Genomic DNA, 15,788 nt, shown 5'->3' with positions numbered 1-15,788 from the left:
CTTTCAATTTCAGTGAAAATACGAAACACAGCCTCTCTTTTGCTGAGTATCAGTTTTAATAATCGATAATGGCCATTTTAAAAGTGTAACATACAATAAGTTTATACATTATAGGAAATAAAGGCAAGCGATCAGTCAATATACAGAATGTACGTGGTTACATTAATCATTAACTTATCTTTGCGCTCAGCCAAAACACGTTACCTGAGAACAAGTAATAGATTCCAATGACCAAAGTCAGGGAATATGTCGTTAGATAAAGACAACAAGATAAATGAAATATCCCGTTTAATAAATATAGTGAGATTAGATCCAGCGGGAGATGCTTGATGAGAAGTCCGACTAGCAGAGCTCTCATCTGGGTAGATGGGCTGAGTGTGATTAAATGTTGAATGTGATGAGTTTTCAACAATACTAAATTGAAACTTTATTTTTTTTACATGGTTTAATAATTTTTTGTTATTAAAATTGAAGTTCCTGTTTCAAAGCTTACAGATAGATGACTAATTTGTATGTCATTGACACTTTTGGCACTTTTTTGGAGTATTTTCATAAGTTTTGTTTTTTCCTGTAAATGATTCAATAAATACCGTACCGTGACATTCATACCGAGGTATTACCGTACCGTGAAATTCTGATACCGTTACATCCCTAGGAATCACCTATAAAATTAAACAACAACTGTCTCTTTGGTTTAATTTCTAGACACTCAAATCACACTAAATCTGCAGAAACTCGCGTCTGGTTCGAGCTCCGGAGAATCCTCAGTCTATAGCGATCGATGATTGGCTCCTGTACTAGAAGGTGCGGCTTAAGTCGTTACAATGGCCGCTACACGTTTCTCTATTCAAAACTATACAAGTGACATGTCTTGTATATTCTATAGTCTGTGAAAAATGTATTGCTAGGGCTATAATAAATAATGCATTTCAAATTGAGAAATGATTCTGTTTAGATTCTGAACTTTTTGGAATGCCATCTGCTGTTAAAAACTAAGCTAAATCTCAGTTCCAAAGAGAACCGTGACTCCATCCAAGAATCTATGCTTGATTCGATTTATCCCAGCCCTAATAAGGATGCTTTCACAGCAGTAGATTGATTGTTTTGTTCCGAAACAGGGATTTAAATTGTTACAATGTTAGTTTAAAAACTTCACTTAATTCATGACTGAGAAATGAGACATAAGCTTTCATTTTAAACTGTCAACCACATTACCAAATATAAATAAGATCTAAGAGTTTATCATACACAGTCTTGTTTCTATTGTCAAGGGTTGTAAAAAAATACATATCGGTTCTATATCAGAGTTAACCTAAAAAGTTAATGGTAAAATGCATATTTTTTTAATAGGTCAGATAGTCAGCATGCATTTTATGTCGAATACAAAGGTGTTTTTTCTGGTGGGAATCGTATCACTACTTATTATTCGCCCCTTCTTATATATTTATTTATGTTGGTTGGATGGTATTGCTTGCTACAACCGAAACGCTCAAGAGTTTATGCTGATTTATACTTCTGCGTCAAGCGAACACTTATGGACTGACGCAGCCTTCGCGTCAGGCACTGCACCTCTCAAAAAATGGAACTACACATTGCAACTTTGTGTAGCGCAACCTCTGTGATTGGTCGGCTTGGTATCTGTGACAAGTGTGGGCAGTGCTGAGAGAAGCCAGCGCTAAGAGAGAGATAGTTTACAAGTGTCTAGTCCTGTGAAGGAGCTCCAAATAAAAGCTTTGTTTTGCATTTACCTTATGATTAAAGTTGTTGCGCATCTGCTGGTTACCACCTCTAATTGAGCGAGGTTTAGCTACTTGTACATTTAAGGTAGCATTCAGAAAAAAAACACAAAGAAACTCTATATAGAGTGACATAACCTACTGCCAACTAGCGTTTAATTGCATGGCTATGTCCAAGGCATCCGCTGTGGGTCACGGTGATCACTCGACGCAAAAGTATAAATCAGCCTTTAGTTTCAGCCGAGACAACCTGGTTCAGGCGATCTCGGGTTGATTGTTTTGGTGTGAATCCGAGCGCTATTGTGGTTTCACATAAACCCTAATGAACCAAGCTAAAGGGCCATGTCCACCAGGTTCTGCAACAAATGTCTAGGTATGAAAGCACCCTAAAATACGCAAAGTTATTATAAATTATCAACGTATCGACAGATGTATTTTGTGCATTTAAAATATCTGAAAGCACAGGCTAGGATTAACATCAAGTTTGTAAACAAATTCATTTTCTGATGTTTTTACTGCTGTCCTTTTTACAGTCCTCGCCTTGTAATTTGTTTAAAAAAAAAATAAAACGGCTACATTAGACATTTGCATGCTGATGAAATTTGATGCTACTAGCAGTTATGCAGGTCATGTGGATTTGTGATTGCTGGTTTCAAATATGAAGTAGAGCTGCATGTTTTTTCATTAAAGATTGCAATCATTGTTCAAACACCCACACACAGTCTTATTCCTAAATGACATTGATTCGGCTACGTTTATTAAACCTTTGTGAAATATGATCACAGCAGGCATTCAGATCTGCAATTGCTGACCCAGAGTTAACCGTTTGCATCTGTAGTAGCAGCTGCGTGATAAACAATAGCATATTGAAATTTTATTGAAATTTTTACAGCAATGAGCTCCGGGCGTTTTTACTCTATGGATTAATCTAGCAGTCCACAGCCAGTCAGTGAATGTTGCTAATAAATTTATGATCTTACTGTTTATGGGAATGGATAATGCAGTTTTATTTTGTACACTAAACTCAATGTTTTCATCGTCTGTCATGCTTGCTTTTTGAGGGTGTGAACACACAAAAGTCATCTCTAGTGCTGACTTTACCAGCTTTTGATTTGAAAAGCTGCTGTTAAATACAGGTTGAACATGAAAGATCTTCATGAGACTACTTTCAAATAAAAGTTTTCATTTTTATATTTTGTGATTCACAAGTGTTTTCTGTTTATTTACGGTTGTGAATTACATTATAGGCCTTGATTTCTGCTCCGACTTTTGATGTTGAAATTTTAACTCTACAGTTTAGTAAAGTGACTTTTATTGACATTTTAATAATTTAAAATGACTGGCAACACCAACTCAGACAATATATCACTTTAAACCAGGGTTGTCAAACACTTACCTGTAGGTTTAAAACAAGCCTGTAGGATTTAGTTTGATTAGGTGTGTTTAATTAGGGTGAAAACTAAACTGCAGAGCTGCGGCCCTCCAGGACCTGAGTTTGACACCTGTGTTTTATACTATTAGAAATGTTAATAAAAGTCACTTTGGAAAGATCAAATTCCCATAATGCAATTTGAAAGCATAAAGAAAAAGTGAAATAAAAACAGTATTGAAAAGTGTAATATATATTTTTTACAGTGTAATTTTTTACAGTCTTTAATTTAAACATACCAGTTTATTAACCATGTACAATGAAGCCATTTTCAATCCAAAATGTAAGTTTCTGTTGAGCGGCGTCTTATTTGAAAAAGAAAAAAAAAACGTATTAATTTTGATCAATTTAAATGACAATTTTTTCAATTTAATTAATGTTTTTGATCATAAATTAGTGTTATCCTAAAACTGGTAGTCTAGGGAAAGTAAATCGCACAGACATGTAGAAAATAATTTTTAGGGCTCCATGAGATCCATTTTATTAAGTTTGTTTACTCTGTGGAAAGGGGTGTCTGCCTAAGTGTGATGTCATGTGAAGCAGCTTCCGCATCTACTCGCTATATCAAACTGTATGGGGAGACTCATCAAAATAATAAACATTTACGAAGCGACTCATTACTTTCGAAAATCACGATCGTATTAAATATACACCCATGCCTAAAATCAGATGGCCAAAAAGTGATTGATTGTGTACACTAATTTTATATAAAATTCACTTTAATGTGTGATGTGACTAAAAAGTGGTCATAAACGAATATTTTTCATTTCAAACAAGTAGCGGCTTGGACACGGAAACAGTATTTTGTATGTCTTAACAAGCGGAAAAGCACAGCTAGTGTTTTTCAGCCAATGATTAACTTCTGTTGAAGGCTTAATGTGACTATTTTCAATTTCATAAAGTTTCTCTTACAGCATCTATTTTGTAATGTCAATAAAATGCCTTCAGTTAAATAAACTTAAGCAGTCATTTAGTTGTTCAAGCATAAAACAAGATAAAAACCGTGTGAAAAACAGAACTCCAGAAACTACACTGAAAATACTAGTGTTAGGTAAACTCGTATTTTGAAGACATGGCGGAGGGAAATGGAATTTAATGGAGTGCTGCTTGTCTGGTATGAGACCCACTTTATATTGTATATCAATCCGGCAGTGAAGATCACTGTTTTTTAAAGAAATCAGACCTTAAATGAGACATTTCTGTAATGAAAAGACAGTTCACCAGAAGCAATGAGGCTGGCTGGCCGAAAGTCTGTGTGCATATAACCCAATTGGTTGTAAACAAACCATTGTGTTTTAATTTATCCTTTGTCTTAAATGTGGAAAACACTTTTTTCCCCTTAAGTGGTGATGAATATTGTGATTGCAACTGATCACCTGAGGAAAAAATGATCAAAAGATCACTTAAAATATAACCTGTCTATTCAGATAATTCGTTTGTTAACGTATCATCAGGTCAGTAGGTGGCAGCAACTGTTAAAAATGTTGTCATTTAAGTATTTCATTTAAGACGTCCATTCAAAAATGCAGATTCATCCAGAAATTAAACAAGTGGAGGTTTTAGCAAGTAATTCATGCTAATTTAATTAATTCCGAATAATTTTCAACCTGTTTTAGTTTTAAATAAATTAGAATCATAGAAGAATGTTTAAAAAAAGACTTCTCTATTAATTTTCAATTGTGCAGCTCTACACAATAAAAAGATTCTTCATTCTTTTTCTGTAAATAACACAATCTAATTGGTCTGACTACTGACTGAGCATCATAAGTGTTTGGAAATTGCACCAACTCCAAGAACACAGCACTTTCAAATGCTTTGTTCACCCCCCCCCCCCCCCCCCTTCTTTTCGAGCCTGAGGCTTCATTGATTTGAGAGCTCAAATGAGTAATTGTTTCATGTCCAGATAATTTCAGTGCAACACACACAGACTGTGGTTCTCCGGGTGTCTCATTTAGATCCAGCACACTGCCCCGAGCCTGCTCTGTCCTTTCTCATTTTTTGGATGCTAAAGTGTTGCGTTTCCTCTTCTGCTTTCTTACTCTTAATTCCTCCAGTGTATTCTCTCTCTATCGTTTTCTCCCTCCTGCTTCGGCTTGTGCTCTTCTTTCAACCTCTAAGGCGAATAACAAAGCCTGCTATTAGGGCTGGAATCAAAGTGGAAATGTGTCAGCTGCTAGATATGTTTTTTTTTTTTTACTGTATACAGGCATACTTTTAGCTGCCATCAGTGGGTGGAACCATTTTTTGCTATTTACGTGCAACAAAGAATCAGGGAGTAAGTGGAAACAGAGAGGAGGAATTCAACAAGTCAGGATGAAGACAAATTAGCTTTTTGCATCACAAGCATATATTTGCATACATTTTAGTTTTTTCACACTGGCTCATTAAAATCTAATTAAATGCTTGTAATTAAATGTATGGCCACAGCCATATCACCCTGCAGCCCAAGAGCGGTTACTCACTGAAGCCAAGCCAAGCAAGGCTGAGCCCGGTCAGAGTCCTGTGAGTTCTAATGCCCCAGTAAATTGAAAGGGACGCTATACTGTCAGTGGGCGCCGTCTTTTGGATGAGATGTTAAACTGAGGTCCTGACTCTCTGTGGTCATTAATGGCCCGTTTCCACTGAGTGGTACGGTTTGGTTTGGTACGCTTTTATGGCCGTTTCCACTGTCAAAAGGCGTACCGAACCAAACCGTACCGTACCACTTTTTCGGGACCCTTTCAAAAGGGTCCCAAACTGCAGAAAGGGTCCCAAAAGGTGGAGCTACACGCGCAGCTGAACGCTATTGGTTTACAGAGATGCGTCATACGTAGACTCAACAAGCCAGAATGTAAACAAAGGACCCGCCATGTTTGAAATACACAGTGAGAGATTACAGCGGAATTATAAATACATATGCAGCCATGGTCGATCCTGCAAACAAACCCTGTTGTCGTCATGATAAACAGCCACAAAGCCATGGAGAAGAGCAGATTCACCCTGTGCCGCGAAGGTTTTAACGAGCCAGTCTGAAGCCCGAGTGGTTTCGCTTTCTTTCTTGCGTTCGCCGCGCATCTCTATCTGAAATAACAAACTTCTTAAGCTGATAACTATAACGTGCACTTGATTATTGACAAGCTTTGGAAACCGATCCTGTGAGAAGCTGACAAATGCGAGTGACACATTCAGAAAGAAAAGGACAAACGCGAGAGTGGAGCGTGGGAAAAAAGGCGAAGCCAAGGATCACGTTCTTTCTTCAGCAAACATGAACAAACTGCCTTGTTTTAATTTTTATTATCACCTTTTGGACTAATATGAACTGGGAATGATGGAATGACTCTCTAACAGAGGCTTCATGTGCTGCTGAAGATTACAGACGCAGATAAGAGGTTTTCACTGACTGTAGGCTGTACTTTGTGTTGTTTTGAACCTAATTAATGACGAAATGTCTGCTTTGTGTAGTTCTTCTGTAGTTGGTAACATATCGGAGACTGTAAGGGTCTGTATGTGTTCATATATGTTCATTTATTTATTTATTTAATACAATTACAGACGTTACAGTAGGCTATTTCGCACCGTCATTGATCTGCAGTTATAAACAACTCCTGTTTATAGAAAAGTTATAGAAAAGTTAGTAATAAACATTTATACACAAGTATTTATGTGTGTAAAGCATCTGTTTTGTAAGATGATAAGATTTTTGATAAGATTTTCTAACCTTATTCAAATACTGTAATTAAATAAAACAATTTAAGAAAATTTATCGTAATTAAAGTTACTAACATTACAAATTCTCATGCCCGAGTGATTTTTAAATTCTCATTCAGTCATAGGTCTCAAACACATGCAAATGATTCATACATACTCAGTATTGCTAATCCTGCTATGTGACATATAGCAGGAACGATATATTGAGCAGCTCTATTACATACACCATAAAAAAAAAGTAAGTTTAGGTAGGGTATGTGGAGAATATATTGCCACCTTTTCAAACCACCTTTTTTTTCTTCTCCATCTCTTGTGATCTAAAATAAATCACACTGTGAAATGAGTTTGTTCATATTGCCCATATGCAACTCACACTTTCTGTTTGCACAACAGAAATAGGAGCAACCAAAGCTCATATTGCTGATTTACCCCTCACCCCCAACTATTTATTTTTTTTTATTTCCCCTCTTATCTCGCTCTCCGCTCGCTCTCCATCCATATGACATTATCCCTATCTACCCTTGTGTTAATTGAGCTTTCATCCTGGATCTCCCTGACTGGGCCTGCATTGTCTGTGACGGGCATTCAGATCTGAAGAAGCATTTGAGTGCCACTTATCTCTGAGCCGCTCTCTTGTATATCTGAATGAGATTCTACTTTTATTGGAGGATATGAGGAGAGTTATAATGTTTCAGGGACCACGGGGCCCTTGTTGCCCACAGCTGGCCTTGAATATAAGTCATCGTATTAATTAGTCTTAGAAAGGACCCGAGGAGGCCAAGAATAGGTCATATTTTGACTGTGCTTACTGTAACCTTCTGAAGAACAGTTGGGAGCCACGTTTTAATGAGTTTGGTTTAAAATGGCACCAGTTGTTGCAAGGCACCTTTCGCTTTCTGGTTTGCATCCTTGATGCTGCTGTAGTTTGATCTCTGTTTGTGGCCTGTGTGTGTTTTGTCTGTTTGCGAGCTCATTAATATTACTACTTCCTGTTCAGCTGATAGGAGAGTTCAGTCATCTTTAACATTTGTGCGTTTGGCCGACTGAGGCCCCGTTTACACTAGTGCGTTTTAGTTTTAAAACGGCGTTTTAGAATGAAAACGATCCGCGTCCACACTCGCGTTTTGCCCAGCGTTTCTGAACTGCTCTCCGTCCACACCAAAACGCTGAAAACGCACATCACGTGACCACACACACACTCTCTGCCAAGCGCTGCAGCCTGTCTACCCAGATGAGAGCTCTGCTAGTCGGACTTCTCATCAAGCATCTCCCGCTGGATCTAATCTCACTATATTTATTAAACGGGATATTTCATTCATCTTGTTGTCTTTATATAACGACATATTCCCTGACTTTGGTCATTGGATTTTTTCTCAGGTAACGTGGCTGAGCGCAAAGATAAGTTAATGATTAATGAAACCACGTAGCCTATTCTGTATATTGACTGATCGCTTGCCTTTATTTCCTATAATGTAAAAACTTATTGTATGTTATACTTTTATAATGGCCATTATCGATTATTAAAACTGATACTCAGCAAAAGAGAGGGTGTGTTTCGTATTTTCACTGAAATTGAAAGGAGGCAGTTGTTATCGGCTCCGTTTTGTTATAAATATCCTCACAGTGAAGATGACGCTCATCTTATGCAGCACGACGCCTCAACATTTCTGCTGTCTGTTAAGTTGCTAATATTAAAATGAAAATAGGCAGTTCCTTAAATCATGTTTACATTTTATTGTTGAGAAAGTGAAACAACGAAGCCAGGGTGATGTGAATGAAGTTATAAAGTACACTGTTCCCTTTGAAGATTTACCCGTGTCCTCGGTATAGTCTGCTTTTCCATATCAAACTGAGAAGAAGAGACTGCAGCCTTGATCAAACTTGCGAAGTCTGAACAAGGAAAAAATGCAGGACTGAACTGTGCGTGTTAGGCTACTTAATATTCAGGAAAAGCCCCAATCAGAGAGGCGAATGTCAGCAGCCCCGCCTCCGTTTTCAGATGTCTCCGTTTTCCATCATCCACACAGAGACGGAGCAGCAGCGTTTTAGAATGAAAACGACCTCTCCAGCGTTTTCAAAACGCTCCGTTTTCGGCGCTCGAGAACTCCGGCGTAGTGTGGACGGATGGCGTAACCGTAGCAAAACTTATGCGTTTTCAAACTAAAACGCACTAGTGTAAACGGGGCCTGAGTTGTTAGGTCTTGTGTTGGCATTTGCCTTTGAATAGTCACTTCATGGTCTGTTCTAGTGTGGTGGTGAAATAAGTGGTGAAAGTGTGGATAATATAAAAAGCTTGTAGTTTTTTGCAGTGGAATAAAAGTTTATTTTTAATGCTCTCAATTTTAAGTTGACGTTTTTCTCGTTCACATCACCCGTGCTAAATTTGCTCTCGCCGACCTGCCAACAACGATGTGCGTTCACCGCACCATCATTAGCTCTGGTCACCCTGTCAGTTACACCCTGATGATCAAATTATTGTTCAGTAATTAATAATATAAAAGTTTGTTTTTTTTTGTTTGTTTTTTTTTTTTTTGTCATGGATTATCAAAATTTTTAATCATTTTTATTTTTAAAACTCGTTCACATCAGTGCTGCTACATTTGCTCTCGCCGACCTGGCAAAAACGTGCATTCACAGCACTGCCATTTGCTCTTTTTTTTTTTTTTTTTTATTTTTTTTTTTTTTTTTTTTGCCATGAAATATCAAAATTTACTTTAATGCTCTCTATTATAAGTAAATTATTATAATTTTTTAACTCTTTACATCAGCACAACTAAACTTGCCAACAGCGATGTGCGTTCACAGCACAGTCATTCACACTGGTCACCCTGTCAATGCCACTCTGACAATCGAATTAATGTTTGTTAATTAATTAATTGTATAAAAGTGTTTGTTTTTGCCATGGAATATAAAACTTTAATGCTCTCTTTTTCAAGTTGACATTTTTCTCGTTCACATCACCTCTGCTAAATTTGCTCTGGCTGAACCTCTAACAACGATGATGGTTCACATCACTGTAACATGTAAATCACTCTCACTTGATGCTTCATTCTTGTGTGAAATGCACTGTTATAATGTTGACCTACCTGTTAAATGGAACCTGTTTAGAGGAATAATATAATGTGGATACAACATTTGTATTCTTTTTAGATACAAATGTTGGACATTAGGCTACATCTACCAAGTATTGTAGCCTACTGTCCAACAAGTGTATCCAAAAAGAGGCTATTAACCTCCAATTCGTTATTTAAACAATCTCTCTTTAAAAAAACAAACAATCTTCAAAGTTGTTATAGTTAACATTTATTTAAAGTTATTTATGCAGACATAAATATGATGCAGTATATAAGGCAGCATTTCTGAGCTCGAGTTGCTGCACATTTTGTCAGACAAGTATAAATCTGAACTATTTGGCCAGCAGAAACCCACTTTATCCTTAACTGGTATATCGCCCACTCTTAAATGGAAGTATGGCTTTAGTTTCTTGTTTGCTTTAGCTGGGCTAGTTGTGTCTGTAGCCTTCACCCACTCAAGTTTCATTCATGCAGTGTCTCTGCTTGAGGTCAAAGGGGAGCAGTTAACATGGGTCCAATTGACATGATTACGGGGGCAGTTCAGTTTTTATTTTTTGTTCCTTTATACATAAGAAGTCTTGCTCCTTTGCTTATTGAAAACCACATGAGGTCTTCTGCAATGTAATGTACCACCTTGCCTATTTCTTCTTTATGATAGTTCAAAGCTGATGGATTTTCATCGTTTAAGCAAGTAGCAAGTTGTTTTTTTTCGTGGCAAGAAATGTTATAAATCCTATTGTCAATGTGTTATAAAATCATCCCTTTAACATTTGTTTAAGTAACTTAGAAACTTTCTATGCATTCACACTTTGCCTCATTTGGTCAATATGAAATTGTAAATCTCTTATGAAGTACTGTATGTTTTGCATACATAAAACTTACCAAACATCCAAATGATTCTGATCTAATCATGCTTGTATGTGCATTAACGTGATGATGGTATTTTATTACTTAAAAACAAGTTAAGAGCTTACAAAATGTTTAAAGGATTCAATTTTTACCATGAATTTCTCAGTTATGGTCTTCTAATTATCTCAGGGGTATTGCACAAAAGTAGTATAAGGGATCAAGCTGGACTTTTGTGGCTATCCTGGCTGAATTTAGCGTTGACTGCTTGAAAGCAGTATAAATAAGCAAAATTATTTCACTATGGAGATTTATTCTTTGCAGCTAGCCTGCTAAAGAGCAGGCCAACCACCAGGCTAAGATTAATTCTAGTGATCTATATGTTAGTTTTGTTGTGAATGCTACTAGAAATGAATGTTTTACAGTTACTACATGCTCTTAACGGTTTACTTTGAAGTTCCGTCGTTGCAGCTGGTGTATTCTTAATTTTCTTACCCCTTGGTTTTAAGAGTGGTCCTGAAAAATGTCTGTTTCGAGGGGTATCTAGCCCTTCCCCTTAGCCCTACGCCTTCAAGCTGAAGGAAAGCGAATTGCACTATCAACCCTTCACTTGATAGTGCAAAACGAGGGGTAAGGGGAAGGTCTAAGGGGGTAGAATTGGGATTGGGCCTAAGCCAGGAGTACCTGATTAAACTTGGTCAAGTTGTACTTTTTTCTGTTATCCTGGCTTTCTTGATTTCACTTTTGTGCAATACTTTTGTGAATTTCACTTCAGTGGAGATGCATCTCTTGTGCCTGTGATAAACTATAATAGGCTACATATCAACTATGATGGGAGAGACCAGGCTGATCTCATGAGGAAGCGTAATTGTTTTATGTTTTGTCTGTTTAGTGGCTAATTTGTACAAATTCGTTCGGTTCAGCCGTACAAAAATGTACTACTAAATTGTATAAATAAGACTGTACGAATTAGCCACTAAATTCAAAAGTTACGAATTGCGTTTGGAGATTGAGATTGCGTTGGTAAGACCGCTTCACTTGATCGTCCACTACTATTGTTGATTTGTTGATGCCATGTTGTGTTCATGTTAAACGTTCTCATTAAAAAGGCTGAATTGATTCGCAAATTATTCAAGAAGACTCTCCAGTTCACCTATTATATGTGTTTTACATATAACATATTAGATGTAGGTCATACAAATGTTTTTTTTTTTCATATTTAATCAACTGTTTATTTAACACCGGCTGTAAACATGGCCTCTAGATCAACAGTAATTGTAAATGTAACTTTGTTTTTTGACTTGAGTCTTTTTATTTTTATTGAAATGTATATCTGCTAGATAATAATTATTAATGATTAAGTATATATGCGGGATCATTAGCAGTTTTTGGAGAAGGCTGGTCCCTAAAAAAAATCTTTATCCTCTGTGTCTGCTTAATGAAATGTAAGATTACAAGTAGCACTGATTGCCTAATTATTGCAGACGGAGGTTTTCTAATCTGTCATCACACAGTGATATGCTAAATAGTAATCACTATGGTTTTTCGTCCCTCTTGGGTAAAGTTATTTGCTCTGTGTGTGATGCACAATACGACGCGGGCGACTTTGTGTGCCGAAACGGAATGGGTTTAATTAGGATGTGCTCACTTAACTGAGCTGCTTTGCATTCACAACACAAGCTTTACCCCTTGCCAATTACGGGCCCTCAAAGTTATTCCAAGAGCGTCGCTTTGATGTGCTTGTGTCAGGCGGGACGAACTCCTTGTCCTCATCCGGAAAACCTTCCGTATCTTTCCTCAAGGTTAATCAGTTCTTTTATGTTGGATTAAATCTCCAGGAAATGAACACAAAGCAAGTGAGATGTGAATTTGGCATTTGCTGTTTGGTTTTCCTCCTCCCATCGGCGATTAAAAAGATTAAAGCTTTTTCACGATGAGGCTTGATCGATGCTTAAATCATTCAGACTGATTGCATTGACCAGACGTGCTTGACGTGTGAATCGGGATTTCTTAAATCTTGTCAGGCGTTTCAAGACTTTCTGAAGCCCAATTTCACCTTTTAAAAGAACAGTCACCAAATCGCTTACGGCTGACCGATCTGTTGATCCAGTCAGTTCGCTTATGAAATCTTTTCATCCTTTTTGTTTCTTTTATAGTTTGGGTCAGTGGCGCACCCATTGATGCAGAAGCATGTGCTTGAATTGCTTGCTAAATTTCTTATTGATTCAATTATAAGCTTAAAGCGGTAGTTTGCCCAAAAATGAAAACTGACTCTCTGAGCCAAGTAGAATGTTGGGAACTGTTAGCCTGTTTCCAGCTTTCTTATATAAACACACCCGAACAACCAGTGCTTTTAAATTCTCTCCATACATAAAACTTGCATCGGAGCTGCAGCAATGTTTTGTTAGTTCGTCATCCTCTGAGGAAACAGTTGATGGTCAGCAAACAACATTAAAGGAGCGACCACAAAGCACTTTGAAAATGCTGAAGAAAACAATGCACCCGCAATTTCCACATGCTTTTAGATGCAATATATGACCGACTTACAAATAACCTTGTTCTACCATACATCAGCCATCCTGTATCCAACGTAACTTAATCCCATATCACAGATTCTGACTTTTTTGGCATCAAGTCTTCCTGTGCTGACCTCATCATCTCCTCTTCTCGCGCTTTTTAGGCGTGCTGCATTAAAATTTTGTCAAATACCATACTGCTGAAAAATCATGCTGTAAGTCAATTTGGTGCATGTCCAAATCATGATTTCAATTAATCGCACATCCCTATTTGTAATGAAGCGTTTTATGTAGTGATTCCACTTATCTATAGTGTTTTTATTCTGAACTATGTTTACTTTAAGTGGCATGTAAACTCATTCGCTCTCTGTGAATATCACCATAAATGTTATCCAAACAACCTCAATGTGGGAACACCCACTAAAGGTTTGAATGTAATTCAAATAGGACTTTCACAAGTTGAGGGATTTAAATTGTTGATGAAGATGCACAAACTAGGACCCGCAGGCCAAAGTTGGTCCATGGTAACCTTTTGATTTGCCTCTTATCTTCAGAACGACAGGCATTTACTTTTTATAGGTTTATACAAATATGGTCATTTCTGACGTAACTTTACATTTTGTTTGTTTTGTTGTTAAGCTACAAAAAAAAGCTAACTCAAGTTAAATGTAAATTGATAAGTATTTTTGTTTATGTAAATGTGGTCACTTGACAGAGGACTATTCACAAGAAATCAGCAACTTGACTTGTGTATGCAGCATTGAACTCCATTTTGCACAAATGTTTTAAATTGTAATTCATTATAAGATGTAAAAAGATATAATGCATTAGGTAGTAGTGTTCATATGATCACGATACTGGATTTCAAGACCATTCGGTAATGACATTTTAAAATAGTCCATTTCCCGCTAACATTTGAGCGCTGTTGAACCACAGATAAAGGGACACTGAAGGGTTTTAAAGCCATGAAGATGAGTCAATTTATCAGCTTATAAACAGACCAGCTGATCTTCGTGGCTTTAAAACGCTCCAGCGTCCCTGTATCTGTGGTTACACTCAGTAAACAGCGGTGAGTTCAGTGACCTGTTGACCCACATGGCCAATCACAGTCATTTCTATTGAGCATGTGATCACAATGGCAAATCAGCAACGTTTAAGAACGTCCTCAAATGTTGGTGGAAAATGGATGTTTTTAAAAAATCAGTACCGATTGGTGTCAAATTACAGTATCATGACAACACTATTAGGTACAGTATTTCCAATGAAGTAATTTTTGCTATTTTTAAATATTACGAAATAAATTAGGGAATTACCCATGGCAACTTTAATGCAATACAGTTTGCTATATTTACCTTCACAACCCTTAATCAAGTTTGGTTTTTTGGCCTTTTATTAGAAAATGTTTGGGCACCTCTGCTTTAAGACCATCTCATGTGCTTTTGCGTCGTCTGGATATATTTGGTTGTACTTGACAATGAGATTTCATTAGTTCACATTAGTCATTTTGAGTATGTTAACTTTAGTTCCCAGCTTAGATCCATTGAAAATTGTCAAACACAACTTTAATTTTAATATTAAATTGGATGTGGAAATAAACATTAAGATAAAGAAATTCTTTAATGATTGGAACCTAATTGCAAAGTCTTTCATCAATTCATTAATAATTATAGGTCTCATTTTTATTAACATTGTAAGCCAGTGCTAAAAGAATTAAATCTGATGGATTACAGCTCTAGAACATTTGATGTATAGTGCTTTGTAAAGGTCAGATTTTATTTAAATTCATAATTTAAATGCATAATCAATTTACACACACGACATTTGTAAATAATTATTTGTATTTCTTTTGGAAGGGGAAATAAAATGGCTGGAGTTAGCTTGCAGAGTGACCAAAATAAGTGTATTACTGCTTCATTGATTGGTTCAGGAGTGATGTAATCTTGTCAAATTGAGTTGTTTCGGGCTCTTGGTTTTTGGTTTGAAATCGGCCGTTAAAGAGTTTTGGTGCAGAGCCAAGTTTTTTTTTTTTTTTTTTTTTTTTTTGGCCCAGAGCCTCTTTTTCTTTGTTGGAAACTCTGGATGCTTTCACAGTCTATTGATGACATGTCAGGCGTTGGACAGTAATGAAAATGTTTGAATATGTGTCAGGCTATTCTGAATATTTAACCTATGTGCATTAATTTGAAATGTTAAAGGATATATATGTCAAATGCAGTGTTAATTGTGACTGCAAGTTTTTTTTTTCCATCTAAAATTGCTTCGAGTAAAATTCTATTATAGTTTGTCATATTTTAGTCTTCTGAATTTTTAGTTGGTCAACTAAATTTCTTAAGATTTTTGTTGACTAAATGTACTCTGGTTACAGAAAAAAAAGTTTTTCTTTTTTCAAGCAGCAACCGTGAGTGATTTTCCTGCACTTAACAAAAAAAAACATTCCCTGCCTTTGAAAAGTTTTACGACAATCTGTGTTTTATGTCTATTAGGGTAGGTGAAGCCCTAA

At 36.7% G+C, this 15,788-nt stretch overlaps 1 protein-coding gene across 3 annotated transcripts in view; it reads left to right on the top strand.

The window, feature by feature from the left end:
• The window catches only part of stt3b (STT3 oligosaccharyltransferase complex catalytic subunit B), a 98,141-nt gene that overhangs the window by 13,104 nt on the left and 69,249 nt on the right, over positions 1-15,788 (top strand).

The sequence above is a fragment of the Danio rerio genome, chromosome 16 (assembly GCF_049306965.1).
Source record: "Danio rerio strain Tuebingen ecotype United States chromosome 16, GRCz12tu, whole genome shotgun sequence".
Lineage (NCBI taxonomy): Eukaryota > Metazoa > Chordata > Actinopteri > Cypriniformes > Danionidae > Danio > Danio rerio.
The sequence above is the reverse complement of the archived record's forward strand: the minus strand, read 5'-3'. Positions and strand labels throughout refer to the sequence as shown.